Here is an 8288-nt window from a genome sequence, read left to right as displayed (position 1 = left end):
ACACATTTCTGTTGGTCATAGTATATGGACAATATGTGAGAAGTAGGGACTGTTAGTGTTTGCACGTGTGTTAATAATTCAGCAAGGGACTGGATAACAGCATTGCTGGTTCTAAGGACAATTCCAAAAACTTTGTGAGTGCACAAGTGGTGTTTTATGGACTTGCTATATTCTCCGCAAGACTCTTCGATGGTGAATGTGCACCTGCACAATCGCAACAGATGGCTGCTGGCCTTCTCTACAAGGACTACAGTGGGTCTGCATCTATGATGACCCACCAACGCCATTATTTCTACCAGGACTACAGTGGGTCTGTTCTGTGATGACCTACCTACCAATACTCTTCAAAACTTCGATTGACTCTGCTGTGGGTTTGCTCTGTTGTGGCCCATTACCTGCATGTCAAGAGTCAGCACTGTTTTTCCGTTGGAAGGACAACACTACTTCTTCAAGACTGCATGGAAATCCACTACTTCTGTGTGCATTTTTCTTTTACTGCTCAGACTTTGAGAAAAACTCTGCATTTTTACTGTGATGAACAATGTGGACTGTCTTTATGAACTGTGAGAAATTTTTAGCTTTTGACCAACATTGTATCAATAAGTGTGTGCATTTGATTTCTTTGTTATTGTAATTATGAAAAATTTTTCAAATCTGTATTGGCCACTGCCCAATCCCATTTGTAAAATATTTTTGTGGGGAGCATGGGGGCTATGTAAGTAGGCTGTTTAGGTTTTTTATTGGTAACGCCACCTCTGTATGAAAATCACTGGCTGTGCTGTGTGCAGTCTGTGGCTGCTTTGCATTGTTGTAATACTGCCATTGTAGTGTTGGGCAGCGGCAGCTGGATGTGAACAGCGCGTAGCGTTGGGCAGTTGGAGGTGAGCCGCCAGCAACGGTGGATGTGGTATGTAAGTAGGCTGTTTAGGTTTTTTATTGGTAACGCCACCTCTGTATGAAAATCACTGGCTGTGCTGTGTGCAGTCTGTGGCTGCTTTGCATTGTTGTAATACTGCCATTGTAGTGTTGGGCAGCGGCAGCTGGATGTGAACAGCGCGTAGCGTTGGGCAGTTGGAGGTGAGCCGCCAGCAACGGTGGATGTGGGGAGAGAGATGGCGGAGTTTTGAAATTTGTCATGAACTGCTATATTTATATATGATGATATCAAGGTAAATACATTGTTTGTTCTCTATTAATATCTTTCATTTGCTAACTATCCCTATCAGTAGATAGTGCCTTCAGTAGTTTGAATCTTTTATTTAGCTGGCAGTAGTGGCGCTCGCTGTATTGCAGTAGCTTGAGCAGCGAAGATTTTTGTGAGGTAAGTGATTTGTGAAAGGTATAGTTTAATGTTAGTCAGGGCCATTCTTTTGTAGGGAATTTTGAAAGTCAGATTGCGTTGCGCTAACAAAATATTGTGTGTCAGTTTAAGCACAGTCGTGTATATAATTGTTCAAAGGGGACGTTTCAAAAGCAATCTCCCTATTAAAACAAGTATAGTACAAACGTTGTTGACAATTAACAACTGGCATCCCTAAACACTCCACTTCAGCAGGATCGCAACCTACACGGAACCTGGCGACTGAGCGCTACTACTGTGCTCCGAGGGACTTAGCGAAGCAGCAAGACACCAGGTTAGTGATACCGCCCAGAGGAGTACTACCTTCTCGCTACAATGCCAATGAGGGTGTTGTAATTTGAACCATGTCGGACTGCAGGTTCAAGGTAAACATCGACATCGCGGCTTAACGCCACCTACGGGTAAAATATGCCTGCGGCTCCCGTTGTCCCTATAAACCGAAGGTAATGGATCAGTGTGACTTGATAAGGCGTGTAGGATGCCTCGCAGACACACGTGCGAACCGTGGCGTCAAATCAGTGGGTTTGAAAGAGGTCGTATTTGATTAAAACAATAGTAGAGATCGCAATAACATTTGCTTAATATGAGCTGTTTCGGCATATGTTAAAGCCATCCTTAGATGTTTTTGGCTCCCTATGGCTGATGCTGGCGTGTTCTCGGTTTCTCACATCATAGCAAGATCCTATACTGTGATGCGATCTCGACTGTTGTTTTAATCAAAGTTAGCATCGGATCGCCGCGCTCCACGGATAATGTTGTCTAAATTTGTGAAGAGATCGCATTATTGGCATAAGTAAATATATTGCGTCTGTGACATAGGAAGTCGGGATGAGGGCTATACTTAGCATGGAAGGTCAGGACCCCTACTATGTCACTCCGTAACACAACAACTAGCAAATCAATTATTAACAATTTATTGAAACCAAGCTTTTATAAAACAGATTAGAGGCAATCAACATGTGATCGTGTTTAAGACAATATCAAAATATACAGTTACAACAACTTACTTAAAAGATGAGCCACGGAGATTTCGAGACTTAAGAGACAAATTACAATCTGAAGGTGATTTTAAAGGTGGCACAGATAGTTTTTTTTTGTTTTTTATAGGCAATAATCTACAATATGGAAGTGATTTATGTTGTGTTGGCATAAGAGCCAAAACCGTGTTACTAGAGGAGGCCGAAATGCACGCGTTTTAGCTCACGCAGGCTGGCGTGAGGAGGGAAGAACTATATGACGTGAGGTTTGGAACATGACAAGGAATTAGAATTCAGAAAGCGGACGTAATTAGTTTGATACTTAACTTTAATCCATTAATGATGAACGTCGCTCTTGACGGTACATGATTCACAATATTATCTGTTCAGAATACATTCTTGAAGATGGTTCTTATAGTAACTGAATATGGCGCCTTGCTAGGTCGTAGCAAATGACGTAGCTGAAGGCTATGCTAAACTGTCGTCTCTGCAAATGAGAGCGAATGTAGACAGTGAACCATCGCTAGCAAAGTCGGCTGTGCAACTGCGGCGAGTGCTAGGGAGTCTCTCTAGACTAGACCTGCTATGTGGCGGCGCTCGGTCTGCAATCACTGATAGTGGCGACACGCGGGTCCAACGTATACTAACGGACCGCGGCCGATTTAAAGGCTACCACCTAGCAAGTGTGGTGTGTGGCGGTGACACCACATTTTACAACACACACCAGTTCGTTACGATCCCAAATAACACAAGGAGCACAACAAGTTAATTAATACAATTGATTCCCAAGCAAATTAAAAAAATCCCTTTTTTTTACATATACATAAAATAGGTTCAATAACTACCAAACGGGCAGTGACGCCAGGCTGTCCTAGGCACAAGGTGAGTTAAAATGCCAGAAGCAGCAGACCAGCCGTCCAAAATAACACCTAAACGCCGGGACCCAACCGGGAGTCACTTCCCATCAGACGGCACGTCACAGCTTCTGTGCACCGAAGCAGAACGTAGCGCCGCTCCCACACACCCCAACTCGCAGAAAACTGGAACACAAGCAGACCGCTGAGGACACAGCAAACACCAACCAAACATCAATTAATATAAGTTAAGAGATCAATAAATAACTATGTAAATGAAGAACCAATAAATGCTTTCAACAAAAGTGAGTCAAATTTTTCAGCAATATCAATGCTGTAAAACATTTAAATTAAGAACTGTACACAAATCCAATGCTGAAAATATAGTATCAGACTTTTACACTCTCATAGTTTGTCAAACAATATTTCCACATATATATGACGGTAGTATCTGTTCCCGAAAGAACAGTTACCGTGGATGACCATGCAGCTTTGCTAGAAATGAAATGATAATTAAATGGACACCCTAGCTGCAAACAGGCGTTGATGTACTTCATTGGGGAGATGTTGAAAATGTGTGCCCCGACTGGGATTCGAACCCGGGATCTCCTGCTTACATGGCAGACGCTCTATCCATCTGAGCCACCGCTGGCACAGAGGATAGCGTGCCTGCAGGGACTTATCCGTTGCACGCCCCCCGTGAGATCCACATTCCCAACATGTCCGGGTTCGTATCCCGGTCGGGGCACACATTTTCAACATGTCCCCAATGAAGTACATCAACGCCTGTTTGCAGCTAAGGTGTCCATTTAATTATCATTTTATTTCTAGCAAAGCTGCATGGTCATCCACGGTAACTGTTCTTTCGGGAACAGATACTACCGTCATATATAGTTTAAATATGGCTTCCCGGCCATTGACCTTCTCGCGCGAATGCACACGCTATGCCCGAACTCGTACGGTACTTGGTAGATTAATCTGCCACGAGTAATGAGTATGATGGGCAAACATCTATTAGGCGCACTACGAATGTAGTGGTGTGGACATGTTGGGAATGTGGATCTCACGGGGGGCGTGCAAGGGATAAGTCCCTGCAGACGCGCTATCCTCTGTGCCCACGGTGGTTCAGATGGATAGAGCGTCTGCCATGTAAGCAGGAGATCCCGGGTTCGAATCCCGGTCGGGGCACACATTTTCAACATGTCCCCAATGAAGTACATCAACGCCTGTTTGCAGCTAGAGTGTCCATTTAATTATCATTTCATTTCCACATATGATTAGGGCCGACAGTGTGTACAAAGATGAAAAGGAAATAATTTCAACATAATATCACGTTATTCAGTTGCACAACTTCACAACGATACTAGGTTTGGCGCACTTTAATTTCGTCGTATAGGTCTGCGATGTGGAACACAAACAGATGTAAAAATTACCGAACAATCAGTTTAATAAGACACAGCTGCAAAATACTAACGCGAATTCTTTACAGACGAATGGAAAAACTAGTAGAAGCCGACCTTGGGGTAGATCAGTTTGGATTCCGTAGAAACATTGGAACACGTGAGGCAATACTGATCTTACGACTTATCTTAGAAGAAAGATTAAGGAAAGGCAAAACTACGTTTCTAGCATTTGTAGACTTAGAGAAAGCTTTCGACAATGTTGACTGGAATATTCTCTTTCAAATTCTAAAGGTGTCAGGGGTAAAATACAGGGAGCGAAAGACTATTTACAATTTGTACAACAGAAACCAGATGGCAGTTATAAGAGTAGAGGGACATGAGAGGGAAGCAGTGGTTGAGAAGGGAGTGAGACAGGGTTGTAGCCTATCCCCGATGTTATTCAATCTGTATATTGAGCAAGCAGTAAAGGAAACAAAAGAAAAATTCGGAGTAGGTATTAAAATCCATGGAGAAGAAATAAAAACTTTGAGGTTCGCCGATGACATTGTAATTCTATCAGAGACAGCAAAGGAATTGGAAGAGCAGTTGAACAGAATGGATAGTGTCATGAAAGGAGGGTATAAGATGATCATCAACAAAAGCAAAACGAGAATAATGGAGTGTAGTCGAATTAAGTCGGGTGATGCTGAGGGAGTTAGATTAGGAAATGAAACACTTAAAGGAGTTTTGCTATTTGGGGAGCAAAATAACTGATGATGGTCGAAGTAGAGAGGATATAAAATCTAGACTGGCAATGGCAAGGAAAGCGTTTCTGAAGAAGAGAAATTTGTTAACATCGAGTATAGATTTAAATGTCAGGAAGTCTTTTCCGAAAGTATTTGTACGGAGTGTAGCCATGTATGGAAGTGAAACGTGGACGATAAACAGTTTGGACAAGAAGAGAATAGAAGCTTTCGAAATGTGGTGCTACAGAAGAATGCTGAAGATTAGATGGGTAGATCACGTAACTAATGAGGAGGTATTGAATAGAATTGGGGAGAAGAGAACTTTGTGGCACAACTTGACTAGAAGAAGGGATCGGTTGGTAGGGCACATTGTGAGGCATCAAGGGATCATCAATTTAATATTGGAGGACAGTGTGGAGGGTAAAAATCGTACAGCGAGACCAAGAGATGAATACACTAAACAGATTCAGAAGGATGTAGGTTGCAGTAAGTACTGGGAGATGAAGAAGCTTGCACAGGATAGAGTAACATGGAGAGCTGCATCAAACCAGTCTCAGGACTGAAGACCACAACAACAACAACAACAACAGGTCTGCGATGTAGCTGCCAATTGTGTAAGTTCGGAATGCAGAAAATTACAAGTAGACTATGACCTATCTTGAATGCTTTACAGTTGCTACATCTTTTGGGAACACTGATATTTTAAAGGAGGTAGTGACTGCTGGTCTCCATGCGGTCACACACCTTGCCGACTGCTCTTACTTCAGCAACACGTACATTACGGCAACGAATCAACAAGTACACTCGCTGGAACGCAAATCGTCCAACGAAACGAAGGTACCAAAACCACTTACACCTTCGATGGAGAGCGTTGTTCGAGATGGTCTCCAGGGATGGGTCCCTCCGAGAAAACGGGCACCGAAGCAATGCGACGAACAGCGCCCGGAGCTGACATCAGGCAGGTCCACCGCTAACTCGCGACCGTCTTGCAAGGTAGACCGGCCCTGCCGCTGGTGACCGAGCCCGCGTGTTTTCCTCCTTCGTCCCCGCGAGGACGTCCTTCCTCCTCGTAGCGAGTCCAGGCCGATACTCCCCGACCGCCGAAAACAGCCGCCAGATCACAACAGAGGCAAGGATCGTAGTACAGCCGGATAATCGATAGTCTCGTGCCGAAGAGCTGGTGAGTCAGAAAAGGCGCACCACGGCCTGCATCAATCTCTGTTGCCCGTGTGGAACGAAGTGTTTCGGTAGTGTGTTATAGGCTGCTATTGGGTACAACCACGAATCACAGGTGGCGCATGTCTAGGGCACTGTGACCAGTGCGACGCGTAGCAACACCCTCTCTGCACAACTCCCCAGAAGGCCGGCCGGAGAGGCCGTGCGGTTAAGGCGCTACTGTCTGGAACCGCGAGACCGCTACGGTCGCAGGTTCGAATCCTGCCTCGGGCATGGATGTGTGTGATGTCCTTAGGTTAGTTAGGTTTAAGTAGTTCCAAGTTCAAGGGGACTGATGACCTCAGAAGTTGAGTCCCACAGTGCTCAGAGCCATTTGAACCAACACCCCAGAGGCCATTTTCAGCGAGACAATGCACGAACACATGTTGCTTTACGAACACTTGCTTTCTTGGTGTCACAGGATGTCAGCCTTTTGCCCTATACCGGCAGATAACCAGACTTGTCGTCAATCGAAAATGTGTGTGATATGGTGAAACGACGGGTGCAGTGCTGTGACCCCATGCCAACCCCCGCAGATGAACTTCGGAACCAGGTGAGTGCACCATGGATGACTGTACCATAGGACGCCATTCGCACCTTATACGCATCGATGCTATCTCGTATGAAACAAGTTATCAGGGACCATGGCGGACTCTGTGCCTACATCTACATCTACATCTACCTCCATACTCCGCAAGCCACCTGACGGTGTGTGGCGGAGGGTACCTTGAGTACCTCTATAGGTTTTCCCTTCTATTCCAGTCTCGTATTGTTCGTCGAAAGAAGGATTGTCAGTATGCTTCTGTGTGGGCTCTCTCTGATTTTATCCTCATGGTCTCTTCGCGAGATATACGTAGGAGGGAGCAATATACTGCCTGATTCCTCGGTGAAGGTATATTCTCGAAACTTCAACAAAAGCCCGTACCGAGTTACTGAGCGTCTCTCCTGCAGTCTTCCACTGGAGTTTATCTATCATCTCCGTAACGCTTTCGCGATTACTAAATGATCCTGTAATGAAGCGCTGCTCTCCGTTGGATCTTCTCTATCTCTTCTATCAACCCTATCTGGTACGGATCCCACACTGCTGAGCAGTATTCAAGCAGTGGGCGAACAAGCGTACTGTAACCTACTTCCTTTGTTTTCGGATTACATTTCCTTAGGATTCTTCCAATGAATCTCAGTCTGGCATCTGCTTTACCGACGATCAATTTTATATGATCATTCCATTTTAAATCACTCATAATGTGTACTCCCAGATAATTTATGGAATTAACTGCTATATTGTGGGTAAATGATAAGGGATCTTTCTTTCTATGTATTCGCAGCACATTAAACTTGTCTACATTGAGATTCAATTGCCATTCCCTGCACCATGCGTCAATTCGCTGCAGATCCTCCTGCATTTCAGTACAATTTTCCATTGGTAACAAGGACACATGCTGAATCGAGGTGACTGAAATGCTAACCATTTCTGTAGAACATACTAAAGTACATGTCCTGTTGTTATGAATGGCCTTTATTTAGTCGTTTAGGGTGTTCTATTCTCTCTGAACTTGAGTGTATAGCTGTGCAGAGCAGTCTCACTGTTGTACATGGTTTCATGAATCCAAATCCGCTGCTACTGCTCCGAGACAATTCGGGATTATAAAGCGCAAACCACCACCTCAAAAGCAAACTCTTATTAATTGGTACAATTATCTGTGTAGGGGCTACGGGTCGGCCAGTAGTTCTGACTCAGCAATTAAACAAGTTCT

The 8288-nt window shown here is 44.4% G+C and overlaps 1 non-coding gene across 1 annotated transcript; it reads left to right on the top strand.

The window, feature by feature from the left end:
* Nucleotides 1-4304: 4304 nt before the first annotated feature.
* Trnat-ugu (transfer RNA threonine (anticodon UGU)) lies at nucleotides 4305-4379 on the top strand. The gene has a single exon. It is a non-coding gene; the product is annotated as a tRNA-Thr (tRNA).
* Nucleotides 4380-8288: the final 3909 nt, after the last annotated feature.

Source organism: Schistocerca serialis, chromosome 10 (assembly GCF_023864345.2).
Source record: "Schistocerca serialis cubense isolate TAMUIC-IGC-003099 chromosome 10, iqSchSeri2.2, whole genome shotgun sequence".
NCBI lineage: Eukaryota > Metazoa > Arthropoda > Insecta > Orthoptera > Acrididae > Schistocerca > Schistocerca serialis.
This window is presented reverse-complemented; position numbering and strand designations above follow the sequence as displayed.